Consider the following 18,662-nt stretch of genomic DNA (forward strand, 5'->3'; position numbering starts at 1 on the left):
TCTCTTTATCACTGTTCAACTGTAGACCATGTTTATAGATACATAAGGGAGGCTCGCCTGGCACCTTCATTATATATATTTAGGCATCAGGCGAAAATGTTTCTCTACAACCAGGCTTTTGGCGGATTAACATTCTGTGGCCTTTTAAATGTGTTTGTGTGAGGGGGGATGGGTTTGTTTTTGTTCTGTAATGTATTTTCTGTATGTTGTGAACAGCCCTCTGATCTTCAGATGAAGGGTTGCATACAAATTTAATTAATTAATTAATTAATTAATAAAAATAACCAGGGGACAAAACTGAGGTTGAAGTAAAAGGGAGGGATACTTTCTTCATGGAAACTTCCAGAAATTCTTTTCAGTAAAAAGCCTGACATTTCATTAGCCAGTGGCTTCAAGACAGTACAGTGGTGCCTCGCAAGACGAAATTAATCCGTTCCGCCAGTCTCTTCGTCTTGCGGTTTTTTCGTCTTGCGAAGCACGGCTATTAGCGGCTTAGCGGCTATTAACGGCTTAGCGGCTTTAAGGAAAAGGAAACAAACTCGCAAGAACTCGCAAGACGTTTCGTCTTGCGAAGCAAGCCCATAGGGAAATTCGTCTTGCGGAACGACTCAAAAAATGGAAAACTCTTTCGTCTAGCGAGTTTTTCGTCTTGCGAGGCATTCGTCTTGCTGGGCACCACTGTAGTAGAAGTAGAAAACAATGGCAGGGAACAGGGTGGGGGTGGGAAAATATCCTACCACCATCATATGAAACACATGTACAGTAAATTCAGTTCAACCCCGGATAAAACACAAAGCAGCCATTACACCAATCACCATGACTACTACTGATGCTCTGTGGTTGCTAGGCTTGAATGGAGAGGGCTGATGATGTCACAAAGGTCTAGCTAATCCTCTGAATCTGCAAGAATCTATCTTGTCCCCCTTGTGCATTTCCTGGAGCGTGGGGGGAGAGGATGGTCAATTGGGTCTCTTGTGAAGGCTTGCAGGTTCCCAAACGCAGCCCATTACCCTCTTCCTCCCAACTCAGTTTCAAGACAATGCTTCTCCTTGTCTGAACCAGGAAAGAGGTTCATACAAATATGGCATATGCACCTTTGGTATCATTACAGTGGTAAGTACATATTTGATATAGGTATGTTTAATTTTTATGTGCGCCAATCTAAATATCCAGAGCTCAATAACACTCTTCATATTTGTGATTAGGAAGGAATTTTTCCTAAGTTCGGTGAGTACTGATCCAATGGCTATTGCTTGTTCTTGATTTCCTCTTGAGTATGTGGTACTGGAATAATTTGCTGTAAAGGTTCTCCCTACTGCAATCTGTGACATGCTGTGGCTCAGTTGTGGGGGTTGATTTATACAGCCCAGTGGTTGTTTGGTGCTGTCCTTCACCACAGGTCTGGTTTACATTGCCAGTTGTGGCTTTCTTGTTCTACAATCTTAAAAAATACATATTATTAATTTTGCACTGGCCATAATCTTTAACTATGGGAAACCTGCCACTGATACATCCAGTAATACCTATAAGAAGCACGCACACTCATAAAAGCAGAGCGAAGAGTTATGTATACAACATATTGAGCCTCAGTTACTACTCTGTATTAGAGGTTGATAGACAAGTATGGTGCTGAGAATTATTCCCCTTCTCTTTGTCTAATGAGGGCTGAAAATATTTGGTATGAATTCTTGCATAAACTGCACACAGACACGAACCATAAATTATTCATGATCTATAATCCGATTATTTACTGTCCTTGTGTATAAAAGCCATCCGTATTACAGCAGTGCCGCTCTCCTCACCATAAATTCCAAAATAGAAGAGACAGTTCCTTGGATATTATTTTAACTACCTAACAAGCACAGAGGGATCTGCAATTTCCTTGTCTGGACTGCTCTAAAGTGGCCAGATCCAGGATTGGCAAATTGATAGCAGAGTCTTCAGCATCCAGAGTTGGTATTCATCCCACAGTGATGAGTGAGAGATGAGCAACTGGATCTGGGAGGCACAGCTGGAATAGGAACATCTGTCCTTATTTCATAATAGACTGATGCACTACCCCATTTTACCTGAAGTAGGCAAGTGTAGCTTAGAATCAGGTAAGGAAAAGAAATACAAAAGCTTGCAGCACAACACTTTGGTAGTATCCAAGGTAAGTCCAAGTGGCAGTTGAGACCAGAGCTGATCTTAGACCTGAGTTCAAATCCTTCCTTAGCAGTGTCCATGTTCTTCAGCCTGGTATATTAATTATACCAGATTATTCAGTTGCAGTTGGAGAGGAGTCCCTACTTTTGTAGAAGGGGAGTGGATCCAGCAAAGCTTCCGTGAATGGAACTTGCAGGGGAGGGAGGAGGCAAATTTTTGCCATTTCCCTCTTCACTACCTCCCACACTGTTCCAGAGGGTCCCTTAACCCTCTGGAGCAGACTGAGGAGGCAAAGGGGGTGGGGATACAGAGAGGAGGGAAGGGACACAGCAGTGCCCCATGGATGCAAGCAGAGGTGTCTTTCCCATTGGGGTTACTGGCACATTCCGCCAGGGCGCCGGCCTCTCAGGGGTGCCCCAGCAAGTGGGGGAGCTGCGTGGCTTTGCTGGCGGCCTCCCCTTTCCCTGCACACCAGCCAGCTGTGCCTTGCCAACCATATGGCTGGCAGGCACACAGCTCTCTCTCTCTCTCTCTCTCTCTCTTGCCCGACCTGTGGGAAGAGGGAGGCGGGCGATGGCGAGGGGGAAGCGGAGCATGAGGAGGAGGAGGAGGAGGAGGGAGGAAGGAAGGAAGGAAGGAAGGAAGGAAGGAAGGAAGGAAGGAAGGAAGGAATTGCTCCCTTTCTTCCTCCTCTAGCCGGCCATGGAGCCTCCGCACTGGGTTTGCAGCCCTGCTTGCAGGGTCCCCTTGCCCGTACTGTTCAGCTACATCTAGCCCGAGCCGTGAGTAGCAGCAGCTGCTGCCCTGGTTTCTCTCTCCCCCTGGAATCGTGCCCTGTGTTTAATGTTACGGGCAACTCTATCCCGGGGAAGGGAAGCCTCCTCCCTTCACTTTTCTTCCTCTTCTTCTTCTTCTTCTTCTTCTTCTTCTTCTTCTTCTTCTTCTTCCTGGGAGGTAGGCCCCTTCTCCGGCCCCTCCACCCCACCAACAAGGTCCCTAGGGGTTGTAAAGCAAGCCAGACCATTTAGCACCTACCCCATTCATTCCAGCAGCTGGCCATCACCCTCTCACTCCAAGCCCTCGAAAAATATCATCACCATTACTATTATTATTACTACTACTACTACTAGTACTACTACTACTACTACTGCCCTCCACCCATAGATATCAGGGCGGCTCACAGTCTGAAACTACAGTACTAAGCACATGTTAAAAACTAGAACAAAGGCAAACTTTGTACTTAAACACAAATTGGCCGGGAACTTCATTGTCTGTGTCTTTATTAATTTATTTAAAGAACAACAAACTGGTGGTTGCTTTATCTTTTTGATATGTGGTGATTTGAATCATGAGGATGAAATAGAAGAACTGCTGAGTACTTGAATGAGTCTTGCTTTGGAACTGAGGACTTCATTATATTTTCTTCTGCCTTTTCATTTTATTTTCATTTGTTCTAAGGGCTTGTTAGAGATAATGTGTAAACGTGGTGTAAATTCCCTAAAAGAAAAGGTTGACAACTCTGGGGAACCTTTCCTAAAAAAGGTCAATAACTTTGGGCCCCCCCCCTTAAAAAAGGTTGACAACTCTGGGAAACTGGGGGGGGGGGGCGCCGGAGGAATCTTTGTACCACAGTGCCGGATATGCTTAAGACAGCCCTGGATGCAAGACAGTTCCATTCATGAGCAGAACTCCACTCAGGTAACTCAAGATCCAACCCACTTGTTTATTTTTAAAAGCCACTTAAGAACATTAAATATTCACAATGAATTCAAATAGGAGGTAAAATCTCAGTTACATAAACAGTCAATCATGGACATTATGCTCACATTTTTATTCTTGTACCCTCAGGGTCCCTTCTAACTCTACAATTCTATGATTTGCAGCCCTAAACATAAAAGAGATAAAGTTTTTTGTTACAGTTCTCTTAGTGCTAGTTAGCTTTTTTCTTTTAGAGATTTGACCAAGCTTTTAGTCTAAGGCTTTCAAGCTGTAGGGATTTTTTTTTTTAGTTTACACTCTCAAATCTTTATTGGAATATATAACAAAACAGCTTTTCAATAACCGCTTCCCGCAAATGAAGCGGCAACTCATTATTTCCTAGTCACAACCTTCTACTTCTAAGGTGGGAATGAGAGTGGTTTATCTTGTGGTGTTGTGAGGGTTAGGAAGATAGGGACTGCTAAGTGAGAGAGTTCCAGATACCCAACGCTTGAGGGTAGGAGTTGTCATAAAACAGCAAAGAAGTATAAACACATCTTTTATTCTGGATACCTTCCTTGCTTTAAACGTATTATTCCTGTACTGTGTTCTAGGGAAAAGAAACAATAGAAATGTAAATGGGATGGGGGAGATTGTAATGTGCTTTGGAAATTCAAGTGCTATGTTAATTGTCTTCAATAACCACCATCACCAAAATGAGACTCTCAAATTAAGGAACACTCTTAATTGCCGATTGGCTCCATGGAATGATAGTGAACTGAGGGAATTGTGAAATGAATGATCACCTTTGAGAAAGATAGAGCTGTAATGAGCTGAAATGAAGGACAGCTCCTTAAACTATATAAGGAGCATCTAACAATCCTACAAATAAGTTATGCTGGTCACATTGGAGTACTTCTGATTGATTGTATTATAGCATTTGGAAGACTGGAAACGGCAGACTATCATAGACATTATAACGGACTTGGGGGTGGGGAAACCATTTGTTTTAGAAAATGATTTCTGCATCCACTTCCCCCCTCCCTGCTCATATTTGATTACGCAAAGAGGCAGAAGTGTTGATTTTACAAATGATACATCGAGACAGTTCCTTGCTCTTGGGCCTTGCCTGTTCTTCACATTGTTTGCATAGATATGTGCACTGACACTTCATTGCACATGACCTTTTATGTACAATATTGTGACTCAATACATGTAACAGTTAGGAAAACAGGACTGAGAGCTACCACCTTGATTTTCAATGTTGACCTCAGCGAGCTTTTATTTGATTCTTATTCATTGCCTTCAGATGTCACAATAACCATGGTTCATCATGACGGGAACAAGCATGTGCAGGCCTCAGGCTCACATACTCCCTGCTACTGTGCAGCCATGAGGAAAAGTTTGGAAACTTTTGCCTCTGTTTTCATTAATTATCTGAATACAACGAAGTGTGGTTAATTTTATTCATGGGTTAGCTTGGTTTTTTTTTTTTTTTTAATGTCAGCTTCAAACCATAGAGTATAGAGCTGGTTTGTTTCAGCAAACCACAGTTAAGAGCATGGGTTGGCAAACTAAGGCCCATGGGCTGGATCAGGCCCAATTGCCTTCTAAATCCGGCCTGCGGATGGTCTGGGAATCACTGCACATGCGTTCTTTCCCTCTTCCTCACACGGCCCCTCCTCCTGGCTTCTCCCCGCCCTGCCTAGAGGAGGAAGGGGGCTGGGCTTTGTTGGTGCCAGCCCCTCTCTGGAGAACTTTCGTGTGCCGCTCATTGTCCCGCTGCTGCCGCCGCCAGCCCCTGCCACTCACAAGACACAGGAGCCATGGTTGGCTGTGTGCCCCTCTCAAGCGGCTGCCATTTAAAGCAGCCCTTCTCCGGAGCCCTTTCGCGTGCCGCTGCTGCCAGTCCCTGCCCCTTGCAAGACACAGGAGGGACAGTGGACCGGCACCCTGCTGAAAGAGTTTGAGGACCTCTGGTTAAGAGGAATCACTGTTTAGGGTTCAGACATAACACTGAACTGCAGTTAATAAAAAAGTGAAAATGTTCAATCTGCTCCTTTCCTTCATACCAGAGGTAGGAGGGAAACAAACAAACCCAAGGCTTGCAAACTGGTACAGTTAGCCATGGTCACAATAAACCATTGTGCATTGTGACACCTGAATGCTGCTGAGAAAAACCCTACACAAATTTGAAGAAGGGTTACTGTCTTCTGCAACTGTTTCTCTGCTCTGTCCTTTCCTAGATGCTGAACCCTAAAATAACCTAATAGACTGAAGCACAATTGCTCTTACAAGCACAATGCTTCATTATGTATGTTGTTTTGAAAACAGTTTCCAGAGCTTCAAATATGTCAGCTAAAGCAAGAGAAAAGGCTGTTGATGTTGTTATAAGGTCAGCTTTTCAGCAACTGTGGGCAGCATTTGGTGGCATACTGCCAAACAATCACCATAGCAAACATGGCTGCTCACAGGCAATGATTTAGCTGCTTTGACAATACTAAGTCTCCAGTGAAGTCTAAAGATAAGAATTACTCACCCTGCACAGAAACAATTATTTAAAGAAGGGCACAAAGCATGGTTCAAGCTACAAAACATTACGTATTTTATCCCATATCTTTAGGGGAGAGGTCCCACACTTGTGTAGTCAAAACCACAGTACCCCCACACAAGACAGAAATATTGGCAGACAGTGGAACCCTGAGGTTTGCAGAAGTATAAAAACATATTGTGGGGGAGGAATATGCAAAGAGTGCATAAAGAATACAGACATTTTAAATGCAGGCTTCTTGTGCATTCTCTCAAAAATATCCACAGAAAATGTGATGTTGTACACCAGCAAACTAAAAAAGGATAGAATTAGGCTCCTCACTTCTTCCCTATCACACACACAGGACACACAGCCCACTTCTCCTCAACTGCTGTGTGCAGAAAAGCTGAGGAGAGGGTTAAGGCCTGCCTCCCAACTCATCTGTTTATCAGGGAGACAACAACTTAAACTTCCATTAGAGTGTGAGCTGGGCAGAGATCTCCACACACCCCATACTTTTCTATTTTAACTTGTTTTCTGTTTGCCACTGTAGTCAAAATTGAGAGGCTGGTGGAGACGGACGAACTTGGTAAGCCTGATATGTCTCCTGGGCCAGTGGTGGCGTTGGTGACCCAACCCTGTGAGAAAGCCACTCTTATTAGTGACATGCCTCTATAAACAAATGCAAAGTGCTCCAATACTGGGCAGCAATTATAGGTAAAGTAATAGGGAGTTCAAGAATGGAGGAGAGCTGTAACTCACTCAGCTTTCTATGAAGTTGGCCAGGCATAGGCAAACTCGGCCCTTGAAATGTTTTGGGACTATAATTCCCATCATCCCTGACCACTGGTCCTGTTAACTAGGGATGATGGGAGTTGTAGTCCCAAAACATCTCAAGGGCCGAGTTTGCCTATGCCTGGAGTTGGCTATAGAGAAGTTCTTCCACCTATACCTCTTTAACTGAAATGTTTTAGCAAAGCAATTACTCACTGGGTTGCATAATATGAGATTCAACTGGATTAAAACCAGCTGTACTGGGGGGGCCACTAGGGGCGCATTGGAAGATGGCCGACAATACCATCTCTCCGGCTCACACGAGGTAATTAAGAGGCTAATATGGGAGTAATTAGCCTCCCTAGTTTTCCCAGGGAATTGGGAAAACACTGCCTTCGCCTGTGGTTGCCGATAAATCACCCCCGAGTTTGAAAGAAGGAGGGGGGGAGGGCACTAGGCGCACAGCACTCGTGTGGGTTTTTTTCCACTCTCCTGGACGCCGTTTCTGATCGCGCGACCTGGTTGCAGGAGCTCAAAATAAACAATTAGAGAGCAGCAAATGCACATGTTTCGAGTGAAGAAAGGGAGTTTAGACTGCTAACTGAAGTGACCTCTGTGAAGCTGAGCGACAGGCTGGATTCAACAGGAAAATATATCAAGAAGAAGATACATCAAAGATGTTGGTATGTCGGAATGGGACGGAAAGGAGGGGGAAAACTTTTCTTTTTTTCTCTATATGATTACCTAACAATCCCCCCCAAGAAGAACCGTTGCAACAATTGATAATAAGCGGGATGATTATGAACTGTGTGGAAATGAATTATTAACCAAAGGATTTGTTTGTGGAAGATCTAGAAAGGAATGGAAGGCTTTTGGAATGACGCAGTTTTAAAAAGAGATTCGCCATGACAGGCAGGCTTCGTTGCAGGATTGACGATCAAGAGGGCGAGGAAGCCATGGCTTTGTTATCATATTGGACTCTGTGTCTGACCTGGCAGAACTCCCTGAAAAGATCGAGGTGGGAGTGACAAGCCTGCGAAGATTAATGAGCAGACGCTAAGACTGTTTTCTATGGAAGTGCTGAAATGGCGTCTGCTGTGTGAATATGATCTTTGGATTAATGCGAAAATACACACAGGACTATAACAACGTTTGTTTTCAACTCGCTTGTGGAGACTATCAGAGGTTACAAAGAAAGGAAAAATATACGATAACAACAAGAAGAGATGAGGAAAACAATAAAGAGAGGAATGGTCAGAACTGTGAATACTAATTGGACAGAACTGTGAACATCAAAGCAGCAGCAATAAAGATGATTGGATCCCTTTCTGAGCTCGAAGCATGGGTACCCCCAACAAAAATTTAAAATTCGGTTTTGTAATTTGGAATTAATGTGATTTGATTAGTTTGTTAATAAAAATTATTTTTTTTAAAAAAAGAAACCTGCTGTACTGTTTTAGTTTCCAACATAAGGAATTATATCTACTGGATTGTTGCCCTCTGGTAGACTAAAAAATATCCTGTCGTTCTTTCCCTTATTTCAACTTGTACAACAAACTTAGAAACAAGAGTGAGAAACAAATATTTCCTGCACACACATCCAAAGAATTCACAGCAAGTCTGTAAGTACTTGGGTATAATTTGTATCCTCTTGTTCTGAGCTTAACTGCAATTTAGTTGATGAATACCAATCCTACTGTTACCCATACTTAAATGGCAAAATCTCTCAAAAGAGCAGCAAGGTCAGGTCATAGGCAACAGAACTTGCAACAAAAAGGTGTGTCTAATGCTTGTCAGTGAGACATATTTAGACTGCTGAAACAAGGTCACTATGCTGACCCACATTTAAGGCAGACCTGCAAGTTCTCCTGCTCTCATCAAGAAATGCTTGTATGGCTAGCTAAATTCCCTGTCTGAAACCGGATCCTCCAAGTTCATCTTCCTTCTGGTCAGTTTCACCTTCACTGAGATTTTACAGCAATGATATTGACAATTAAACTGTCCAAGAACTCAGCCTGAGGAATCTAAGCAAATCACTTTGCAATGCAACTCAGCACTTTGTCAGCTAATTAGCTTGTATTGTGTAACACAGTTCACAGCTCAGTGTGCCTGGAAGTTACCGGTATTCCACCCCTCACAGCTCTATCATTCTTGCCTTTCTGAGCTTAATGGTTTTGCTGAACCTTCTGCCAGTAGAGATCAGGGCAGATCTTCTCACAACACCTTCTCTCTATAGCTTACCAATTCCAAGCTGCTAAATTGCTCAGCTCTACCTTTACAGAAATCCCCTAGCTTAAAATTTTCAACCAATAGATTAATAAAGGCTTGGACCTACTCATGATCCATAAACAAGGCAATAAGCAGCATCCTAATGCATTTAATTCTAAGATGCATTTAAGAAAGAGCATCCCTAAGAGCGCAAATATTAACACATCCACCTTATTTTACTATTATAACAGGTTGAATTCCTGAGATAGGGAACAGCACCTATTTCACTTACTTGGAGTTTCCAAAAGTGAAAAAAACAAACACTTTAATTGATCATGCCATCCAGGCAGTAAGGATGTGATGATGCGGACATTTATTGCATCGGAGGGCCCTTTTGCAAGTGACACCTCCATCTAAAATTCAGAGGGTGGCTATGAGAAAGAGGGTCTTTCAGTGGTGCCTCCCTACACCCCTGCCGGCCATGGAATGCTATCCCTAAAAAATATTAAGCAGGTCATTCATTTATATCAGAAGACATAGCCCTCCCAAAGCTTTACATTTTGTGCTTGTGGGAGGTTTTCTGCCCATTTCCCATGGCTGGAGTCTCAGCTCTATAATATGTCTCTTTCACCATCATTATATCACAGACTTCTGGAAGGGACCACAAAGGTCATCTAGTCCAAAGCCCTGCAGAGCCAATCTACATGTGACATTAAATGCTTCTCTGTATTAAGCATGCAGAGTTTTTTCAGAGGCAAATAGCATCAGGTTGGGGGGAGTTGATGGTTATTGGGACTGTAGCAGGCACAGAGGGAAAGTTTAACCCTATGCCCCCTGCCCCCCCATGACCCTGATGGCAATCCCACATTCTGAAGCTGCTATTTTCTCCTCCTCCCCCCCCCTCCTGCAACTTTCACCCACTCTCTCCATCTTTCTTCCCTCCGAGCTCCACCAGGCACTCTGCTCACACTTCTAATAGCACCGCCAGCCAACTGGGGAGGGGACCCTGTAGGGCTGCTGCAATGGCCCATGCCAGCAACCAGATTCCTCTACCAAGGCCCCCAGAGGAGCTTGCGAGCCTCACTCAGCCACCTAGAATGGTGGAGGAGAAGCCTGGGAAGTACATGGATGGATGGGCTCCAGGCCGTTCCACAGAGAGACATGATTTCTGCACACACACACACCCAGGCCTGTGTCCTTGACAGAGGCCAACCCCTGCATACACCTCTGCTGATCCCATTAATCATCAGCATTTAAAAATCTGTAATTTAAAAAGCTTGCAGGTTAGATTCAAATACACATTTAGCATCATGTGTAGTTTGGTTCTAAAAGTTTTTTAAAACGTTGACCAGTGAAAGGTCCAGTTAACAGGGCAGCTTGTTGTGGCTCTGATATATTTTTTGCATTTACTGCTTTGAGTGAATTCATGGAACAGTCCAAAGTAAAATTCTGGCAGACTAGTACTATGAAGTGTTGAGGCCAGATACATTTTATACCCATATTAGGCTGTGGAGCAAGTTCAGAGCTGGATTCAACAGTTCCCTTGTTTGCAACTTTGAAGAAGTGAGTGATAGCATCTTAACAGTACATGCACAATCCACAGGGGTTCCATGGAAACATCGGCTATCATCAGTAATAGCACCAGCTACTTAATAAATAAAACAATATAGCTAAGATGAAATCAGAACAAAAACCAAATCACTGAAGAGGGTAGAAATAGTAACAAACTTGTCAGAAAAAAATAGACGACACACTGAAATCTATAAAAACCTTATAATAGAACAAAGTGAATAGAAACATACAGTTTAAAAAAATTAAGGCTGGAGCATGCTTATGTTATAGTAAGTACCAGTGAAGCCAATGAGACTTCCTTTCAAGTAAACCTGCTAAGATCAGGTTGCACATTGGAAAACTGAGTTGTGAATCAAATCATACGTTTTACAAAACTTCACCACTGACAGCCCTGTGTTAACTGACTGGACACCTATGTATCTGAAAAAAACCAGAGTGTCATTCTTAGCATTTTCCTATCTAGTCATTTATGCAATCCCTTTCATTACAATATTCAAGTGTGGTCGTATTATTCAAAACACTCAGCTGACCAACTGACGAACTACCTACTCAGCAAATTCTCAGTTCAAAATATACCATCAACAAATGGCTAGAAAAGGGATGCTGATCAAGGAAAGCAATATATAGCGTATGTTTAAATCCATGCTCATTCAGGAATGCACTATGTACTCAAGTTACTTCCTGAATAAGGAATCTCTCTCCATTAAGAGCTATTAAAGCTATCTTGCAGTTCTCTTGCCCATGGGTTTGCTTGCAGATACAACTCCAGAGAGAATTTGCCACATTACCAAACTTACTGAATCACTGAAAAGTCCAATCTCATGGCAACAGTTCTTTCAGCAAAATATTTTATTTATTAGCATGCACATCCAAATTACATCACACCCTTTGAGGAGAGGAAGATTGAACGTTGCAATGTGAAATACAACATCAGCAAGTAAAGTGCATTGGATATGCAAATTCAAAATATTGTGCCTGGACTGGATGAGTACAGCTTCTGTGTCAACTATGATCTCTCTGTTACCTGCTGCTTTTTTTAACAAACTCTTCATTTTTGCACTTGACCCCCACTCCATTTTCTAGCTTGCCTTGGAATGGTACTGGATCCCCATGTAAACGCAATGCATAAATATGCACCCATTCATCCATGAACTCTGGGGTCAGATTTAGAGACCTATAATACTGGCGCTGTTGGAGCCAGTTATTTTGTTATTTTGCACAAAGCTCATAAGACACCATCTGCTTAAAATGGTAGAACAAATACTATGAAACCCTAAGACAAAATCAATAAAAGCTGCCAAAGCAGTCATTACCGGAAGATTAAAAAAACAAAAAAAGTCGTAAGAACTGCACAGAAACCAGCTATATGACATTGCAAGGGGTTGGACTAAATGGCCCTTGGGATTCCCCCCCCAACTCTAAAATTCTATGATTCTATGAATGCCTAGCCAAAAACATTAAAAAGCATTTGCCTACTACTAAAATTTTTATTAAGGTTGGTGCTGGTAAGCTTTTCTGTGGATGGCATTCCATTAATACAGTAGCACAACTGGGAAAGCTCTCAAAAACAGGATAGGCTGAGAGGAGGCCCAGTCTCCCAAAGATGGTCTAATCGCAGTGGCTGCAAAGCTGCTTCCCTCCCTCAGGATGACAGCAAGCTGCAATCCCACCACCAACCAAAGAAAAAGGGCAAGTGTGGGAGACTGCAGGTGCACCGTGGTGGGTCCTCCCAGGATACTGGGGCTTTGGCACATGCCCGACAATGCTGGTGCTTGATGCAATATGAATTACCCGAGATCGCACTGGCCTATCTATTCTGAATGTATTCTGATTGTTCTTATATGATGCCAATAAAGGTTACTTGACTTGACTTGAATATGAATTACCAACCCTTATAATTACTTTCAAAATCTGACTTTTGACTTGTTCCCAAGTCAAAGACGCATAGAAGCTGCTGGTGTGAGTTAAACCATATGGGACAGCAAAAGCCAATGCAAGAGGCGGTGCAAGAACATACCAAATATAGAAGGCCCCTGGGCACACAGACACCTGCTGCCCTGATAGGTCAAACTACCTACAGTTTTCAGAAAGCACACTTGGATGTTTGGAGCTGCAAACTTTATAAAAGGGTGCTCCATGAGAATGAAATTTTGGAGGAAGTAAGCTTTACTTAATACTGTGCAACTCTTTCACAAAGAAGAAAGGGTGGTGGATGCCGGAGGTTTCAATTCCCTGTTGTTCCCCTAGAATTGCTTCCCATCATACACCCAATCATGGGAACAGTTTGGTCCGTACTATCATTACATATAACTTTTGGGGTAGAAAATATTACTCTTCACATCTTACAGGTCTTCTTATCATTCTGCCTCTTGATGTAGTCTCAGGCATCTCAGTGTCTGAAACCCTCTCTGCCAATTTGTACTGCAATCATTTCATTGTTCTGCCTTGAGACTCTAGTCTAGCTTGTGACAAGGTCTTTTTGTAATCCCTCAAGGAAAAACAGGCCCTTTGCGGTGTTTATTTCTGAAGGTTTGACATTTTGTACATGGCTGTATCAAGTCTTCAATTTGAGCACACATACCTGGCTGATAAACAGCTTCTTGAGCCCTTCTTTCATCTACTTCCAAACCCAGTATATCTAGTATTAGTTCCTTGTGGTACTATAATTTTGTTATTTATTTTAAAAATAAACTAGTACATCATGGACCATTAATTCATCTCTATAAGCATATATATCTCCTGGAACTTCCACTTTTCTTTCTGGCCATTTTTGCAAAAATCCTTTAAAAAAGAAGAAGCTATCATTTGCAGTAGCCATTCAAAATTCCAGCAGGTGAAGGGTAGTACCTCTGGTGTGAAACATGTCATGCTCCTACTGGGGTAGTTTGTCCACCTTTGGTCCCCGTCCTGCACTTAGCTCTCACCCGTGGCTCCTAGAACTGTCAGCATGCAACAGTGGCCACACCCCAGGAAGTGGCTTTGACTGGCTAGCTAAACCAGGTGAGGGGAACCAATGGGCCTCAAACCCTCAGTGGGTTAGGGACTTCCTCTGCATGTGAAGACAGGCTTCGGTGGATTGAGTGGATGAGACTAATAGTGGGTCCAATAGTCAAGAAGCCAGTTTCTGCATGTGCTGTAGAGGGGAGTGAGGGGTAGATGTGGCTCATCAACCTGGGAAGGTATTCCATCTAGGAGAAGAAGAACTGATTCTGAACTTCCATTGCCTTGCAGCCATACTCATTCATGAGAAAGACTTTGGGAGTAAACCCTGAGGAAAAATCTGTACCTGCTGTCTTGCAGGAAATCTTTGGGAGCAGAAAAGGCTAATAAGTAAACCTTACCCAATTCTGAAGTACAGTCCCTAAGATGGTTGGATGGCATCTTGTATGCCTCTTTCTGCCAACTCCTGCAGCCACACTGCTGCCAAATATATTGCTCTGCCTCCCTATAGCAATGAGGAGAGAGAGGGGGGTCTTTTCTCCTGGGTAGCCGAGAACCTCCATACACACTGCCCAGGCTTGTGCCCTGGAGAGGTCACATACATGCTGCTAGCACAGCAAAAACAACATGGGAGACAGCAGATATGAGTTACCAGTCTCTGCAGCCACAGCAGGTACTGTGATTCTCCAGTGTGAGTTCACCCTTGAAGGTGCACTCCATTGTGTCTCAAGACAGATGGATGCCAACAAAAGTCTCAGTTCTGGTATTGACAGGGATGACATCATGAAGGACATCAGGTTCCACAGTTTTGAGTCTCTGCTGGGGTTCCCCAGAACATAGGGGTGGAATTTTTCTGCTTTCCAAAACATCTGAAGGGCACCAGGTTGGAGAAGCCTGGTTGACAGCTTTAGTCATAAAGAAAGCAGCAGTCTGAAGCTAAAGAAACTGAAAAGTCTGTGGTGACATCATGAAATAAAACACCAGAGTTCCCACACTGCATTTCTGCTTGTCCATGATTAGAAAAATCCATAGAAATCAATGGGCCGACAAACAGGAAGATCTGTAACCCCCACAACATTCAATGTACAGTACTGAAGCCTGGGTCACTGGGCAGCACCACACCATCAAGGGCTTGGGAATGCTTACCAACTGGTTGAAGAATGTAGTGCTCATCTACACGGAAGGGTCTAGGGAGCCAAGATGGACTCTACATCCTGAGAAAGTGTTTATGAACACAAGTATCAATAATAGAAGATTCCTGGATCTTAATGATCACTACAACAGCAGGATCTGGCTGCTCCAGACCTTTTGTAATTACTAACCCAGCAGGGAGACTCATAAACAGAAAACTCCTCAGCAAAAGTCCAGTTAAGTATGTTTATAGCAAACCTACAGATTACAAGTGAAGACCTGGTCTCCAAAGATAACACGATGCAATTAAAAAGAGAGTAATTTTGGTCAAACCAATAAGCAAGGTCTCCGACATAACACAAACTGAAGGCAATGCACACAATTTAATAGCAATCTTACTAGGACTGCCTCTTCAGAGAAGTAGGATTACAAGTCAGAAGGAATTCACTTTGGGTTTCCAACTCTAGGGAACACTGTGGTGAAACACAAAGCCTTATGAAAACATGTACTGTAACCTGGAAACAATTGAGGCTTCAATCACTCACAGTGGAATGCTTACATTCATGTAAGACTAAAAGAAGAAAATGCTCAGCATTCAGTGACAGGATTTCATGGTGAATAATTGCATGGATTTAGGGAGAGAAAAAACCCTGTAATGGATTCTGAAAATCCGGCTGCCAGCAAGATTCTCTCTGGAATGTGATCAAGCTGTGATATGAGATTTCCATGCTAAAGACTTTTGCATGTCTTCCAAATAACTAAAGTAAATATTAATCTCTCATTATATAAAAACATAGGAGAAAAAACAACAAACCCCAGAATGTTAACTAGCCTATCCAGCTTATGTCCAAAATGAATACAGTAGTTCTGCCTCCCTATGTCAGACCATAGTCCTGACTGAGCTAGAGATGCAAGCAACTTGTCATGCATAATGTGTAGTGACTATGGATGGGGACATTAATTCCCACTTTGATCAAAATGATGACTCTAGTCAGTCCAGTTAGGTTTAGCTGAAGTTTTCTCCTGCAGATGGGCATATGTATCTGTAGGGAGCACCCTTCCTACAGTTACATACAGGAATCTCTTTTGCAGGACCCAATATTGCCCCATTATTCAATTCATATTAGCATGGCTTTTCTCTGGAATGTGATGAAGCTGAGAGCCGTGACCTTTGCTTGTGAAATAAAAAACATTAAACCTTTCAAATGTAAACCTCATGGCTTTTTGCAGGAGGAGCATGGTCCTGGCAACCACAAATTTTTGGTCATGCATATGTCCAAGGTCAGCTTATAGAGCCTTGGTGTGTGCACGTGCGATCACTTCCTCAGGACCCCATTTTCAATGGCAACCCCAGAGTAAATGTTGCATGCCCTTAGAACAGTGTCCTTCAGCCTTGGGCCCACATATGTTGTTTGATAACAATTCCCATTATCCCATTGGCTAAGTTGGCTGGGAATGATGGGAGTTGTAGTGAACCGCCCTGAGACCTCTGGGTATAGGGCGGTACATAAACTCAACAAATAATAATAAGTTCATTAGTAAGTGTAGCTACATGTTCAGTTACCTTCAATAAATACAATGCCCTTTCTCTAGAAATTTTAGTATGAGTTATTATTGAAAATATATACTGGACTCTAGGTTACATTTTTCACCACAGGCCTTTTTTCAAAGGCAAATCAGACCTTATTTGAATGACTTATTCCTAGGAGGATTCTTTTTACAGGCCCAATAATCTCGGACATAACTGAAACTTGTGAAACCAAGTGTAAGAAGAGGGTAAGAGTCATTTGTAATCCCAATGGTAAATTATAAAATGGGTTTTGATCTCTGTTGTGTAGCCGCCCACCCCCACCCAAAAAAAGTTCTTCCCCATCACAAGCAATGTAAAGGTTTTCAAAAACTTTTTAAAATGCAGGAAAAAATAAATAAAAATCCTGTCTTTATTTTAGTATTCCTCATTTTCTGCTACGCATTGTGTGCTACATTCCATTAAAGAAAAACCATATTTTATCACAAAATTGGCTGCAACTCAGTTGGGTTAAATGACCCACATATATCCCTTACCTACTTCACAAGGGTATTGTAAAACTTATCTAAATAAATTCTACAAAGCACTGTGAAATCCTTGGGTGACACATGCTTTGGATAGAAAGCATTATCACTGTATTGAAGTTGTTATACACATGTCATTGTTCCATGACAAAATATGGAGACTGGCAGGCAGATGCATATTTATTAGCACTCTGTTCTAAGATTAGTTTGCTATTATCCGGCTCTAATCTCTAAAGCAGGGGTGGGGAGTGGGTGTTATCCAAGGATGAGAACTGATCTTGACTGGAACCAGACATAATTTTGGGTAGTGCAAAATATTGGAAGGAAAGACCACTAGACCTTGTGTGGATGCAAGTGGATGCTTCTGTTTACTTTGACATGAATGTTTTTAATAAGCATGGACTAAGTCCCATCGACTCTCTCAAGGTCAGGCATGCGGAGGTCCCACAGTTTGAGTCACTTTGGAACACTGATTGGAGAGATTATATTGGCAGAACAACACAGAAGTGGTGGGAAAGGCAATTTGAGGTGGAGGCTGATACTAGACCCAGGAAAGAAGATACCTTTAAACAACCACATGCCCTTCTATTTTTGAGCTGGAAGGGACACAGGATACAGGCAGGCATTTGGAGCAGGGGAAAACCAATGCTTGCCTACCCAGAGGAAGAACATGCCATTACGGAACTGAGCAGACTCCAGTTTTTTATTGTTCAAGCACCATTTATGGCCATTTCACTTATTTCAAAGAGTAAGGCAGCACACAGACTCCAATTAACTCTGCATCCAGTGTGAGCTGACTGCTGCTTTGTGAAGCCATGGGCGTAGCTTCTCCCCCTAAATGAAAGAAATAAATAAAAATACTTAACTAAAAGCAGAAAGAATCAGAATATTTGAAATTGAAATGCTAATTGAGGTCACTTGGATGATGTTGTGGCATATTTTAGCAACGCAACTGGCAACCTGACTGAGCGATAGGTGTGGCTTCTGCGAACTGATCAATTCCATTCTGGAAGAGAACAAGTGTGTGTCCTTTCCCCCCCCCCCCCCAATCCTGGCTATGCCCATGTGTGAAGCTGTGTACATACGACATGAACCACAACCCACAGCTATCCTATAGTTTCATGAGAAAAACTGTGTTTGGGGCATTCTCCCCCAACCAGCTTCAATCCAATTTGAAAATGTAAGCCATATAAAGATATCCATTCCCCCTCTTCGCCTACTGTTGTGGACTGACCGTGGACAACTTGGAAAAACATCCAAGCACACTGATGTGTACAGTGATGTGCACAGTGGGGATAACCACTTTGCTGCCTTTTAATCTGATAATATGTGCACAGCCTAAATCTGGGTGCGCTGTGGCTGCACTCTGCAGCTAGTCACAGATCCCCAGAGAGAACAGCTGCTGTATATGTGCGTTTGCAAATACATGTGGGTGTGAATTCATATTTTTAGGGATACTCTTGAAACATCTTGTGTGTGAAGTAGCAGGACATGTTGGTGCTAGACATGCCTAATTGTTCTCCCACAGCTTTTTGTAAGATGAGATACTGAATCTAATCAGTGGGGCTCCATTTTCAGCTATCATGGCTAATGGTCACTGGTAGATTTAACC

General features: G+C 42.8%; 1 protein-coding gene and 2 long non-coding RNA genes across 26 annotated transcripts in view; 2 read left to right on the top strand and 1 right to left on the bottom strand.

Annotated features, from left to right (window-relative positions):
• Nucleotides 1–18,662, bottom strand: part of DTNA (dystrobrevin alpha) — a 190,010-nt gene that overhangs the window by 120,334 nt on the left and 51,014 nt on the right. Inside the window, exon 2 of one of the 24 annotated variants that reach the window (XM_081013817.1) lies at nucleotides 3,972–4,030. The exons of the other annotated variants lie outside the window; for them this stretch is intronic. The gene's annotated coding sequence lies outside the window, so the exon portion shown is untranslated. The remainder of the gene's footprint in view (nucleotides 1–3,971; nucleotides 4,031–18,662) is intronic. 24 annotated transcript variants of the gene reach the window in all.
• Nucleotides 1–18,662, top strand: part of LOC308481474 — a 92,558-nt gene that overhangs the window by 26,107 nt on the left and 47,789 nt on the right. The window lies entirely within an intron of this gene.
• LOC308481471 lies at nucleotides 937–12,932 on the top strand. The gene is made up of 3 exons (XR_013988698.1): nucleotides 937–1,113; nucleotides 8,710–8,769; nucleotides 12,574–12,932. It is a non-coding gene; the product is annotated as an uncharacterized lncRNA (long non-coding RNA).

The sequence above is a fragment of the Podarcis pityusensis genome (genome assembly GCF_964106645.2).
Source record: "Podarcis pityusensis genome assembly, chromosome: 7".
Taxonomy (NCBI): domain Eukaryota; kingdom Metazoa; phylum Chordata; class Lepidosauria; order Squamata; family Lacertidae; genus Podarcis; species Podarcis pityusensis.